A 15,128-nucleotide genomic window follows, 5' to 3' on the forward strand; every position below is an offset into this window, starting at 1 on the left:
AGTCAGGCAGACTCAAATGGGTATAGTGATAAACGAATAAAGCATAAAGATAAAGATAGAGATACTTATGTATATCATTGGTGTAAGATCTTCAGACAAGCGTATGAAGATGCCTTCCCTTCCGTCTCTCTGCTTTCCTACTGCCTTCATCCAATCCTTCTTACTCCTTTCCATGGCAAGCTCGTGTAGGGTTTCACTGTTGTCAGCAGCTACCTCCCATCCTCTCAGTGAAAGCGATTGCATATGCTCCGTCATAGCATAGCGGAATTCATCTGTCGGTTCTCAATCAGGCCGGAATAGAATCCAGTGATTCTTTTGCGTCTGTCACTAACGCCCCGCCCTCAGGGTTTGAAGCACGTCACAGTCATTCAGTCATTGAATCCTACTCAGAATACCACAGACAAGGTTTAGACCTTCCAGATTCTCTTGAATGCCGCCATCAGGTCCTGCCTATACCACGAAGATTCCGATTAAAGAATCCAAGAGATATTCACTAAGCCTCAGATGCTTGTAGAACAAGAGTGGTTGTCAGTCACTTTGTTCATGAGTGAGAATGGTGATGGGCGTCAATCATCACCTTCATCATGTTAAAGAACAAGTGATATCTTGGACAAAGAACAAGCGGAATTGAATAGAAGAACAATAGTAATTGCATTAATACTCGAGGTACAGCAGAGCTCCACACCTTAATCTATGGTGTGTAGAAACTCCACCGTTGAAAATACATAAGAACAAAAGTGATCATTGGTTTCGGCCCCAGAGAGGGAACCAGAAGAACCAAGATCTGATCTAAGAACTAGATGTCCAAAGATAAAAATACAATAGTAAAAGGTCCTACTTATAGAAAACTAGTAGCCTAAGGTGTACAGAAATGAGTAAATGACATAAAAATCCACTTCCGGGCCCACTTGGTGTGTGCTTGGGCTGAGCAATGAAGGAATTTCGTGTAGAGACCTTTTCTGGAGTTAAACGCCAGCTCTCATGCCAGTTTGGGCGTTTAACTCCAAATTTTATGCCAGTTCCGGCGTTTAACGCTGGAATTTCTTGAGGTGACTTTGAACGCCGGTTTGGGCCATCAAATCTTGGGCAAAGTATGGACTATCATATATTGCTGGAAAGCCCAGGATGTCTACTTTCCAACGCCGTTGAGAGCGCGCCAATTGGGCTTCTGTAGCTTCAGAAAATCCACTTCGAGTGCAGGGAGGTCAGAATCCAACAGCATCTGCAGTCCTTTTGAGTCTCTGGATCAGATTTTTGCTCAGATCCCTCAATTTCAGCCAGAAAATACCTGAAATCACAGAAAAACACACAAACTCATAGTAAAGTCCAGAAAAGTGAATTTTAACTAAAAACTAATAAAAATATAATAAAAACTCAACTAAAACTACCAAAAACATACTAAAAACAATGCCAAAAGCGTACAAATTATCCGCTCATCACAACACCAAACTTAAATTGTTGCTTGTCCTCAAGCAACTGAAAATCAAATAAGATAAAAAGAAGAGAATATACTATAGACTCCAAATTATCAATGAAACTAAGCTCCAAATTAGATGAGCGGGACTAGTAGCTTTTTGCCTCCGAACAGTTTTGGCATCTCACTTTATCCTTTGAAATTCAGAATGATTGGCTTCTTTAGGAACTCCGAATCCAGATAGTGTTATTGATTCTCCTAGTTAAGTATGATGATTCTTGAACACAGCTACTTATTGAGTCTTGGCCGTGACCCAAAGCACTCTGTCTTCCAGTATTACCACCGGATACATACATGCCACAGACACATAATTGGGTGAACCTTTTCAGATTGTGACTCAGCTTTGCCAAAGTCCCCAATTAGAGGTGTCCAGGGTTCTTAAGCACACTCTTATTGCCTTGGATCACAACTTCATTTCCTTCTTTTTCTTTCTTTTTCTCTTTCTCCCCTTTTTTTTCGTTTTTCTCCTTCTTTTTCTCTTTTTTTTTTGTATTCACTGCTTTTTCTTGCTTCAAGAATCATTTTTATGATTTTTCAGATCCTCAGTAACATGTCTCCTTTTTCATCATTCTTTCAAGAGCCAACAATTTTAACATTCATGAATCACAAATTCAAAAGACATATGCACTGTTTAAGCATACATTCAGAAAACAAAAAGTATTGTCACCACATCAAACTAATTAAGCTAGTTTTAAAGATGAATTTGAAATCCTGTACTTCTTGTTCTTTTGTGATAAAAACAGTTTTCATTTAAGAAAGGTGATGGATTCATATTCATAGCTTTAAGGCATAGACACTAAGACACTAATGATCATAAGACACAAACATTGACAAACATAAGCATAAAAATTCGAAAAATAGAAGAATAAAGAACAAGGAAATCAAAGAACGGGTCCACCTTAGTGATGGCGGCTCTTTCTTCCTCTTGAAGATCCTATGGAGTGTTTGAGCTTCTCAATATCTCTTCCTTGTCTTTGTTGCTCCTCTCTCATGATTCTTTGATCTTCTCTAATTTCATGGAGGAGAATGGAGTGTTCTTGGTGCTCCACCCTTAGTTGTCCCATGTTGGAACTTAATTCTCCTAGGGAGGTGTTCAGTTGCTCCCAATAGTCTTGTGGAGGAAAGTGCATCCCTTGAGGTATCTCAGGGATCTCATGATGAGAGGGGTCTCTTGTTTGCTCCATCTTTTTCTTAGTGATGGGCTTGAGGTCATGCCTTCTCAGTTGAACCGGCTTTGGATGCCATAAATGGTTATGGAAAAACAAAGAGCAATGCTTTTACCACACCAAACTTAAATGGTTTGCTCGTCCTCGAGCAAAAGAAGAAAGAAGAGAGTAGAAGAAGAAGAAATGGAGGAGAGGGAGATGGCTTTGTGGTTAGGCCAAAAGGGGAAGAAGTAGTGGTTTGAATTTGGATGGTGAGGTAAGTGGGGTTTTATGGAGGTGAGTGGTGAAGAGAGAGATGGGATTTGATAGGTGAGGGGTTTGTGGGGATCCTGTGGGGTCCACAGATCCTTAGGTGTCAAGGAAAAGTCATCCCTGCACCAAATGGCATCAAAAATCACGTTTTGAGCCATTTCTGGCGTTAAACGCCGGGCTGGTGCCCATTCCTGGCGTTTAACGCCAGGTTCTTGCCCTTCTCTGGCGTTTAACGCCAGTCTGGTGCCCCTTTCTGGCGTTAAACGCCCAGAATGGTGCCAGACTGGGCGTTAAACGCCCAACTGCTAGCCTCACTGGCATTTAAACGCCAGTGAGTTCTTCCTCCAGGGTGTGCTGTTTTTCTTCCTGTTTTTTCATTCTGTTTTTGCTTTTTTCATTGATTTTGTGACTTCTTATGATCATCATCCTACAAAAAAGATAAAATATCGAAAGGAAATAGTTAATTATAAAACATTGGGTTGCCTCCCAACAAGCGCTTCTTTAATGTCATTAGCTTGACAGAGGACTCTCATGGAGCCTCATAAATGATCAGAGCAATGTTGGAACCTCCCAACACCAAACTTAGAGTTTGAATGTGGGGGTTCAACACCAAACTTAGAGTTTGGTTGTGGCCTCCCAACACCAAACTTAGAGTTTGACTGTGGGGGCTCTATTTGTCTCTGATTTGAGGGAAGCTCTTCAAGCTTCCTCTCCATGGTGACAGAGGGATATCCTTGAGCCTTAAACACATAGGATTCTTCATTCACTTGAATGATCAGTTCACCTCCATCAACATCAATCACAGCCTTTGCTGTGGCTAGGAAGGGTCTGCCAAGGATGATGGATTCATCCATGCACTTCCCAGGATCTTGTCTCTTTTGAGGAAATTTCTGCCTAGACAAGTCATCCAGTTCTTTGGTGAGCAAAGGGGGTTCATCCTCCCGAGTCTCATTTCCAAATAACTTGTCATTTAGCTTCATGATTGCTCCAAGGTATTTAGCAACTTGCTCTTCAGTGATATACTCATCCTCTTCAGAGGAAGAATACTCATCAGAGCTCATGAATGGCAGAAGTAAGTCCAATGGAATCTCTATGGTCTCATCTTGAGCCTCAGATTCCCATGGTTCCTCATTGGGGAACTCATTAGAGGCCAGTGGACGTCCAGTGAGGTCTTCCTCAGTGGCGTCCTCTGCCTCTTCTTCCTTCCAAAATTCGGCCATGTGGATGGCCTTGCACTCTCCTTTTGGATTTTCTTCTGTATTACTTGGGAGAGTACTAGGAGGAAGTTCAGTAACTTTCTTACTCAGCTGACCCACTTGTCCTTCCAAATTCCTAATGGAGGACCTTGTTTCAGTCATGAAACTTTGAGTGGTCTTTATTAGATCAGAGACCATTGTTGCTAAGTCAGAAGTATTCTGCTTAGAACTCTCTGTCTGTTGCTGAGAAGATGATGGAAAAGGCTTGCCATTGCTAAACCTGTTTCTTCCACCATTATTGTTATTGAAACCTTGTTGAGGTCTCTCTTGATTCTTCCACGAGAAATTTGGGTGATTTCTCCATGAAGAATTATAGGTATTTCCATAGGGTTCTCCTAGGTAATTCACCTCTTCCATTGAAGGGTTCTCAGGATCATAAGCTTCTTCCTCAGATGAAGCATCCTTAGTACTGCTTGGTGCATTTTGCATTCCAGACAGACTTTGAGAAATCAAATTGACTTGTTGAGTCAATATTTTATTCTGAGCCAATATGGCTTTCAGAGTGTCAATCTCAAGAACTCCTTTCTTCTGACCAATCCCATTGTTCACAGGATTTCTTTCAGAAGTGTACATGAATTGGTTATTTGCAACCATTTCAATGAGCTCTTGAGCCTCTGTAGGCGTCTTCTTCAGATGAAGAGATCCTCCAGCAGAGCTATCCAAAGACATCTTGGATAGTTCAGAGAGACCATCATAGAAAATACCTATGATGCTCCATTCAGAAAGCATGTCAGATGGACATTTTCTGATCAATTGTTTGTATCTTTCCCAAGCTTCATAGAGGGATTCACCATCCTTCTGTCTGAAGGTTTGGAATTCCACTCTAAGCTTACTCCATTTTTGAGGTGGAAAGAACTTTGCCAAGAAGGCATTGACTAGCTTTTCCCAAGAGTCCAGGCTATCTTTAGGTTGTGAGTCCAACCATATTCTAGCTCTGTCTCTTATAGCAAAGGGGAATAGCATCAGTCTGTAGACCTCAGGGTCAACCCCATTAGTCTTGACTGTGTCACAGATTTGCAAGAACTCAGCTAAAAACTGATGAGGATCTTCCAATGGAAGTCCATGGAACTTGCAATTCTGTTGCATTAGAGAAACTAATTGAGGCTTAAGCTCAAAGTTGTTTGCTCCAATGGCAGGGATAGAGATGCTTCTCCCATAGAAATTGGGAGTAGGTGCAGTAAAGTCACCCAGCACCTTCCTTGCATTGTTGGCATTGTTGTTGTTTTCGGCTGCCATGGGTTCTTCTTCCTTGAAGAATTTGGTTAGGTCCTCTACAGAGAGTTGTGCCTTAGCTTCTCTTAGTTTTCGCTTCAAGGTCTTTTCAGGTTCAGGGTCAGCTTCAACAAGAATGCCTTTGTCTTTGCTCCTGCTCATATGAAAGAGAAGAAAACAAGAAAATATGGAATCCTCTATGTCACAGTATAGAGATTCCTTGAGGTGTCAGGGAAAAGAAAAGTAGAAGACAGAAGTAGAAAATTCGAACTTATCAAAGAAGATGGAGTTCGAATTTTGCATTAAGGAATAGAGTTAGTTCATAAATAGAAGGATGTGAGAAGAAGGGAAGTAATTTTCGAAAATTTAAGTAAAAGATTTTGAAAACATTTTGAAAAACACTTAATTGATTTTCGAAAATAAGAGTGGAAAAGAAATCAAGTGATTTTTGAAAAAGATTTTGAAATTAGAAATTAAAAAGATTTGATTGAAAACTTATTTTGAAAAAGATGTGATTAAGAAGATATGATTGGTTTAAAAAAATGTGATTGAGAAAATATGATTTGAAAACAATTTTAAAAGATATGATTTGAAAACAATTTGAAAAGATATGATTTTAAAAATTAATGACTTGCCTAACAAGAAAAGATATGATTCAAACATAAAACCTTCCTCAACAGAAAAGGCAAAAAATGTTCAATCAAATCATTAATTGTTAGTAAGTATCTTTGAAAAAGGAAAAAAATTGATTTTGAAAACATTTGATTGAAAAGATATGATTTGAAAAAGATTTGATTTTGAAAAACTTTGAAAACTTGAAAAAAAATTGATTTTGAAAACAAAATCTTCCCCCTTGTGCCATCCTGGCGTTAAACGCCCAGAATGGTGCACATTCTGGCGTTTAACGCCCAAACTACTACCCTTTTGGGCGTTAAACGCCCAACCAGGCACCCTGGCTGGCGTTTAAACGCCAGTCTGTCCTTCTTCACTGGGCATTTTTGAATGCCCAGCTTTTTCTGTGTGATTCCTCTGCAGTATGTTCTGAATCTTCAATTCTCTGTATTATTGACTTGAAAAGACACAAATTAAAAATATTTTTGGATTTTTAATAATAAGGAATAATCAAAGTGCAACTAAAATCAAAGAACAATGCATGCAAGACACCAAACTTAGCAGTTTGTATAGTACTGACACTAACAACATGAGAATGCATATGAGACACACAAAACACTCAAGTCAATAGAATTCAAAGATCAGAGCACGAAAATCATCAAGAATTACTTGAAGATCCTTAAGACACATGAATGAATGCATGCAATTGACACCAAACTTAACATGAGACACTAGACTCAGACAAGAAATTTTTGGATTTTATGATTTTATAAATTTTTTTGTGCTTTTTCGAAAATTAAGTGAAAAGGAAAATAAAGGTATCAAAATTCTTAATGAGAATTCCAGGAATCATGCAATGTTAGTCTAAAGCTTTAGTCTAAAGGAATTAGACATGGCCGGCCAAGCTTCAGCAGGACACTGCATTCAAGAGCTAAATTGATGAGAATCAATCAGCCTTGGTGATGATAAGAACATCACCTTGAAACACTAGAATTCATTCTTAAGAACTCTGAAGAAAAATACCTAATCTAAGCAACAAGATGAACCGTCAGTTGTCCATACACAAACAATCCCCGGCAACGGCGCCAAAAACTTGGTGCACGAAATTGTGATCACTACAACTTCGCACAACTAACCAGCAAGTGCACTGGGTCGTCCAAGTAATACCTTACGTGAGTAAGGGTCGATCCCACGGAGATTGTTGGTATGAAGCAAGCTATGGTCACCTTGTAAATCTCAGTCAGGCAGACTCAAATGGGTATAGTGATAAATGAATAAAGCATAAAGATAAAGATAGAGATACTTATGTATATCATTGGTGTAAGAGCTTCAGACAAGCGTATGAAGATGCCTTCCCTTCCGTCTCTCTGCTTTCCTACTGCCTTCATCCAATCCTTCTTACTCCTTTCCATGGCAAGCTCGTGTAGGGTTTCACTGTTGTCAGCAGCTACCTCCCATCCTCTCAGTGAAAGCGATTGCATATGCTCCGTCACAGCATAGCGGAATTCATCTGTCGGTTCTCAATCAGGCCGGAATAGAATCCAGTGATTCTTTTGCGTCTGTCACTAACGCCCCGCCCTCAGGGTTTGAAGCACGTCACAGTCATTCAGTCATTGAATCCTACTCAGAATACCACAGACAAGGTTTAGACCTTCCGGATTCTCTTGAATGCCGCCATCAGGTCCTGCCTATACCACGAAGATTCCGATTAAAGAATCCAAGAGATATTCACTAAGCCTCAGATGCTTGTAGAACAAGAGTGGTTGTCAGTCACTTTGTTCATGAGTGAGAATGGTGATGGGCGTCAATCATCACCTTCATCATGTTAAAGAACAAGTGATATCTTGGACAAAGAACAAGCGGAATTGAATAGAAGAACAATAGTAATTGCATTAATACTCGAGGTACAGCAGAGCTCCACACCTTAATCTATGGTGTGTAGAAACTCCACCGTTGAAAATACATAAGAACAAAAGTGATCATTGGTTTCGGCCCCAGAGAGGGAACCAGAAGAACCAAGATCTGATCTAAGAACTAGATGTCCAAAGATGAAAATACAATAGTAAAAGGTCCTACTTATAGAAAACTAGTAGCCTAAGGTGTACAGAAATGAGTAAATGACATAAAAATCCACTTCCGGGCCTACTTGGTGTGTGCTTGGGCTGAGCAATGAAGGAATTTCGTGTAGAGACCTTTTCTAGAGTTAAACGCCAGCTCTCATGCCAGTTTGGGCGTTTAACTCCAAATTTTATGCCAGTTCCGGCGTTTAACGCTGGAATTTCTTGAGGTGACTTTGAACGCCGGTTTGGGCCATCAAATCTTGGGAAAAGTATGGACTATCATATATTGCTGGAAAGCCCAGGATGTCTACTTTCCAACGCCGTTGAGAGCGCGCCAATTGGGCTTCTTTAGCTCCAGAAAATCCACTTCGAGTGCAGGGAGGTCAGAATCCAACAGCATCTGCAGTCCTTTTGAGTCTCTGGATCAGATTTTTGCTCAGATCCCTCAATTTCAGCCAGAAAATACCTGAAATCACAGAAAAACACACAAACTCATAGTAAAGTCCAGAAAAGTGAATTTTAACTAAAAACTAATAAAAATATAATAAAAACTCAACTAAAACTACCAAAAACATACTAAAAACAATGCCAAAAAGCGTACAAATTATCCGCTCATCAGCCTTCAGGAATTTGAAACTCGTCACAGTCATTCAATCATTGAATCCTACTCAGAATACCACAGACAAGGTTTAGACCTTCCGAATTCTCTTGAATGCCGCCATCAATTCTAGCTTATACCACGAAGATTCCGGTTAAGGAATCCAAGAGATAAACATTCAGGCCTTGTTGGCTTGTAGAACGGGAGTGGTTGTCAGGCACGCGTTCATAAGTGAGAATGATGATGAGTGTCACATAATCATCACATTCATCATGTTCTTGGGTACGAATGAATATCTTAGAATAAGAACAAGCTGAATTGAATAGAAGAACAATAGTAATTGCATTAATACTCGAGGTACAGCAGAGCTCCACACCTTAATCTATGGTGTGTAGAAACTCCACCGTTGAAAATACATAAGAACAAGGTCTAGGCATGGCCGTGAGGCCAGCCTCCAAAACGTGATCAAAAGATTCAAAGATCTAAAGATGAAAATACAATAGTAAAAGGTCCTATTTGTACAGAACTAGTAGCCTAGTGTTTACAGAAATGAGTAAATGACATAAAAATCCACTTCCGGGCCCACTTGGTGTGTGCTTGGGCTGAGCGTTGAAGCTTTCATGTGTAGAGACTTTTCTTGGAGTTAAATGCCAGCTTTTGTGCCAGTTTGGGCGTTTAACTCCCATTCTTGTGCCAGTTTCGGTGTTTAACGCCGGGCTGTTTTGAGCTGATTTGGAACGCCGGTTTGGGCCATCAAATCTTGGGAAAAGTATGAACTATTATACATTGATGGAAACCCCAAGATGTCTACTTTCCAACGCCGTTGAGAGCGCGCCAATTGGGCTTTTGTAGCTCCAAAAAATCCACTTCGAGTGCAGGGAGGTCAGAATCCAACAGCATCTGGAGTCCTTTTCAGCCTCTGAATCAGATTTTTGCTCAGGTCCCTCAATTTCAGCCAGAAAATACCTGAAATCACAGAAAAACATACAAACTCATAGTAAAGTACGGAAAAGTGAATTTTAACTAAAAACTAATAAAAATATACTAAAAACTAACTAAAACATACTAAAATCATACTAAAAACAATGCCAAAAAGCGTATAAATTATCCGCTCATCACAACACCAAACTTAAATTGTTGCTTGTCCTCAAGCAACTGAAAATCAAATAAGATAAAAGGAAGAGAATATGCAATGAATTCCAAAAACATCTATGAAGATCAGTATTAATTAGATGAGCGGGGCTTTTAGCTTTTTGCCTCTGAATAGTTTTGGCATCTCACTCTATCCTTTGAAATTCAAAATGATTGGCTTCTTTAGGAACTCAGAATCCAGATAGTGTTATTGATTCTCCTAGTTAAGTATGATGATTCTTGAACACAGCTACTTTATAAGTCTTGGCCGTGGCCCAAAGCACTCTGTCTTCCAGTATTACCACCGGATACATACATGCCACAGACACATAATTGGGTGAACCTTTTCAGATTGTGACTCAGCTTTGCAAGAGTTCCCAATTAGAGGTGTCCAGGGTTCTTAAGCACACTCTTTTTGCCTTGGATCACAACTTTATTTTTTCTTTCTTTTTTTTTTCGTTTTTCTCCTTTTTTTCATTTTTTTTTCTCTTTTTTTTTGTATTCACTGCTTTTTCTTGCTTCAAGAATCATTTTTATGATTTTTTAGATCCTCAGTAACATATCTCCTTTTTCATCATTCTTTCAAGAGCCAACATTCATGAACAACAAATTCAAAAGACATGTGCACTGTTTAAGCATACATTCAGAAAACAAAAGTATTGCCACCACATCAAAATAATTAATCTGTTATAAAATTCAAAATTCATGCAATTCTTCTCTTTTTCAATTAAGAACATTTTTCATTTAAGAAAGGTGATGGATTCATAGGACATTCATAACTTTAAGGCATAGACACTAAGACACTAATGATCATGTAATAAGACACAAACATGGATAAACATAAGGATAAAATTTGAAAAACAAGAAAATAAAGAACAAGGAGATTAAAGAACGGGTCCACCTTAGTGATGGCGGCTTGTTCTTCCTCTTGAAGATCTTATGGAGTACTTGAGCTCCTCAATGTCTCTTCCTTGCCTTTGTTGCTCCTCTCTCATGATTCTTTGATCTTCTTTAATTTCATGGAGGAGAATGGAATGTTCTTGGTGCTCCACCCTTAGTTGTCCCATGTTGGAACTCAATTCTCCTAGGGAGGTGTTGATTTGCTCCCAATAGTTTTGTGGAGGAAAGTGCATCCCTTAAGGCATCTCAGGGATTTCATGATGAGTGGGATCTCTTATTTGCTCCATCCTTTTCTTAGTGATGGGCTTGTCCTCATCAATGGGGATGTCTCCCTCTATGTCAACTCCAACTAAATAACAGAGGTGACAAATGAGATGAGGAAAGGCTAACCTTGCTAAGGTAGAGGACTTGTCCGCCACCTTATAAAGTTCTTGGGCTATAACCTCATGAACTTCTACTTCTTCTCCAATCATGATACTATGGATCATGATGTCCCGGTCTATAGTAACTTCGGACCGGTTGCTAGTGGGAATGATTGAGCGTTGGATAAACTCCAACCATCCCCTAGCCACGGGCTTGAGGTCAAGCCTTCTCAGTTGAACCGGCTTCCCTCTTGAATCTCTCTTCCATTGAGCGCCCTCTTCACAGATGTCTATGAGGACTTGGTCCAACCTTTGATCAAAGTTGACCCTTCTAGTGTAAGGGTGTTCATCTGCTTGCATCATGGGCAAGTTGAATGCCAACCTTACATTTTCTGGACTAAAATCTAAGTATTTCCCCCGAACCATTGTAAGCCAATTCTTTGGGTCTGGGTTTACACTTTGATCATAGTTCTTGGTGATCCATGCATTGGCATAGGACTCTTGAACCATTAAGATTCCGACTTGTTGAATGGGGTTGGTAAGAACTTCCCAACCTCTTCTTCGAATCTCATGTCGGATCTCCGGATATTCACTCTTTTTGAGTTTGAAAGGGACCTCGGGGATGACCTTCTTCAAGGCCACAACTTCATAGAAGTGGTCTTGATGCACCCTTGAGATAAATCTCTCCATCTCCCATGACTCGGAGGTGGAAGCTTTTGCCTTCCCTTTCCCCTTTCTAGAGGTTTCTCCGGCCTTAGGTGCCATAAATGGTTATGGAAAAATAAAAAGCAATGCTTTTACCACACCAAACTTAAAAGGTTTGCTCGTCCTCGAGCAAAAGAAGAAAGAAGAGAGTAGAAGAAGAAGAAATAGAGGAGATGGAGATGGCTTCGGGGTTCGGCCAAAGGGGGAGAAGTAGTGTTTAGGGTGTGCGAAAATGAAGGAGTGAAGATGGGTTTATATAGGGGTGGAGAGATGGGTAGGGTTCGGTTATGGGTGGGTGGGTTTGGGAGGGAAAGTGGTTTGAATTTGAATGGTGAGGTAGGTGGGGTTTTATGAAGGATGGATGTGAGTGGTGAAGAGAAAGATGGGATTTGATAGGTGAGGGGTTTTTGGAGAAGAAGTGTTGAGGTGATTGGTGAATGGGTGAAGAAGAAGAGAGAGGGTGGTGGGGTAGGTGGGGATCCTGTGGGGTCCACAGATCCTGAGGTGTCAAGGAAAATTCATCCCTGCACCAAGTGAAGAGCAAAATTGCTCTTTATGCCAATTCTGGCGTTAAACGCCAGGCTGGTGCCCATTTCTGGCGTTTAACGCCAGCTTCTTGCCCTTTCCTGGCGTTTAACGCCAGTCTGGTCCGCCTTTCTGGCGTTAAACGCCCAGAATGGTGCCAGACTGGGCGTTAAACGCCCATTTGCTGTCCTTACTGGCGTTTAAACGCCAGCAGGTTCTTCCTCCAGGGTGTGCTATTTTTCTTTCTATTTTTCATTCTGTTTTTGCTTTTTCAATTGATTTTGTGGCTTCTCATGATCATCAACCTACAGAAAACATAAAATAACAAAGGAAAATAGATAAATATAACATTGGGTTGCCTCCCAACAAGCGCTTCTTTAATGTCAATAGCTTGATAGTTGGCTCTGATGGAGCCTCACAGATACTCAGAGCAATGTTGGAACCTCCCAACACCAAACTTAGAGTTTGAATGTGGGGGTTCAACACCAAACTTAGAATTTGGTTGTGGCCTCCCAACACCAAACTTAGAGTTTGACTGTGGGGGCTCTGTTTTACTCTATTTTGAGAGAAGCTCTTCATGCTTCCTCTCCATGGTGACAGAGGGATATCCTTGAGCCTTAAACACAAAGGATTCTTCATTCAAATGAATGATCAATTCTCCTCTGTCCACATCAATCACAGCCTTTGCTGTGGCTAGGAAGGGTCTGCCAAGGATGATTGATTCATCCATGCACTTCCCAGTCTCTAGGACTATGAAATCAGCAGGGATGTAATGGTCTTCAATCTTTACCAGAACATCCTCTACAAGTCCATAAGCTTGTTTTCTTGAATTGTATGCCATCTCTAGTGAGATTCTTGCAGCTTGTACCTCAAAGATCCCTAGCTTCTCCATTACAGAGAGAGGCATTAGGTTTATGCTTGACCCTAGGTCACACAAGGCCTTCTTGAAGGTCATGGTGCTTATGGCGCAAGGTATTGAGAACTTTCCAGGATCTTGTCTCTTTTGAGGTAATTTTTGCCTAGACAAGTCATCCAGTTCTTTGGTGAGAAAAGGAGGTTCGTTCTCCCAAGTCTCATTATCAAATAACTTGTCATTTAGCTTCATGATTGCTCCAAGGTATTTAGCAACTTGCTCTTCAATGACATATTCATCCTCTTCAGAGGAAGAATACTCATCAGAGCTCATGAATGGCAGAAGTAAATCCAATGGAATCTCTATGGTCTCAGTGTGAGCCTCAGATTCCCATGGTTCCTCATTAGGGAACTCATTGAAGCCCAGTGGACGTCCATTGAGGTCTTCCTCAGTGGCGCTCACTGCCTCTTCATCCTCTCCAAGTTCGGCCATGTTGATGGCCTTGCACTCTCCTTTTGGATTCTCTTCTGTATTGCTTGGAAGAGTATTAGGAGGGAGTTCAATAATTTTCTTGCTCAGCTGTCCCACTTGTGCCTCCAAGTTTCTAATGGAGGACCTTGTTTCAGTCATGAAACCTTGACTAGTTTTGATTAGATCAGAGACCCTGGTTGCTAAGTCAGAGTGATTCTGCTTAGAATTCTCTGTCTGTTGCTGAGAAGATGATGGAAAAGGCTTGCCATTGCTAAACCTGTTTCTTCCACCATTATTGTTGTTGAAACCTTGTTGAGGTCTCTGTTGATCCTTCCATGAGAGATTTGGATGATTTCTCCATGAAGAATTATAGGTGTTTCCATAGGGTTCTCCCCTGTAATTCACCTCTTCCATTGAAGGGTTCTCAGGATCATAAGCTTCTTCTTCAAATGAAGCATCCTTAGTACTGCCTGGTGCAGCTTGCATTCCAGACAGACTTTGAAAATCAAATTGACTTGCTGAGTCAATATTTTGTTCTGAGCCAATATGGCATTCAGAGTATCAATCTCAAGAACTCCTTTCTTCTGATTCGTCCCATTGTTCACAGGATTCCATTCAGAAGTGTACATGAATTGGTTATTTGCAACCATTTCAATGAGCTCTTGAGCTTCTGCAGGCGTCTTCTTCAAATGAAGAGATCCTCCAGCAGAGCTATCCAATGACATCTTGGACAGTTCAGACATACCATCATAGAAAATACCTATGATGCTCCATTCAGAAAGCATGTCAGAGGGACACTTTCTGATCAATTGTTTGTATCTTTCCCAAGCTTCATAGATGGATTCTCCTTCCTTCTGTCTGAAGGTTTGGACTTCCACTCTAAGCTTACTCAATTTTTGAGGTGGAAAGAACTTTTCCAAGAAGGCATTGACTAGCTTTTCCCAAGAGTTCAGGCTTTCTTTAGGTTGTGAGTCCAACCATATCCTAGCTCTGTCTCTTACAGCAAAAGGGAATAGCATAAGTCTGTAGACTTTAGAGTTAACCCCGTTGGTCTTGACAGTGTCACAGATTTGCAAGAACTCAGCTAAAAACTGATGAGGATCTTCCAATGGAAGTCCATGGAACTTGCAATTCTGCAGCATTAGAGAAACTAATTGAGGCTTAAGCTGAAAGTTGTTTGCTCCAATGGCAGGGATAGAGATGCTTCTCCCATAGAAGTCGGGAGTAGGTGCAGTAAAGTCACCCAGCACCTTTCTTGCATTGTTGGCATTGTTGTTGTTTTTGGCTGCCATGGGTTCTTCTTCTTTGAATATTTCTGTTAGGTCCTCTACAGAGAGTTGTGCCTTAGCTTCTCTTAGCTTTCGCTTCAAGGTCCTTTCAGGTTCAGGGTCAACCTCAACAAGAATGCTTTTGTCTTTGCTCCTGCTCATATGAAAGAGAAGAGAACAAGAAAGTATGGAATCCTCTATGTCACAGTATAGAGACTCCTTGAGGTGTCAGAGGAAAAGAAAAATAGAAGGAAGAAGTAGAAAAATTCGAACTTATCAAAAG

The 15,128-nt window shown here is 40.6% G+C and overlaps 1 non-coding gene across 1 annotated transcript; it reads left to right on the forward strand.

Annotated features, from left to right (window-relative positions):
• The first annotated feature begins 4,875 nt into the window (after positions 1–4,875).
• LOC130984694 (small nucleolar RNA R71) lies at positions 4,876–4,979 on the forward strand. Its single transcript, XR_009088610.1, has one exon. It is a non-coding gene; the product is annotated as a small nucleolar RNA R71 (small nucleolar RNA).
• The last annotated feature ends 10,149 nt before the right edge of the window (positions 4,980–15,128 follow it).

Source organism: Arachis stenosperma, chromosome 5 (genome assembly GCF_014773155.1).
Source record: "Arachis stenosperma cultivar V10309 chromosome 5, arast.V10309.gnm1.PFL2, whole genome shotgun sequence".
Lineage (NCBI taxonomy): Eukaryota > Viridiplantae > Streptophyta > Magnoliopsida > Fabales > Fabaceae > Arachis > Arachis stenosperma.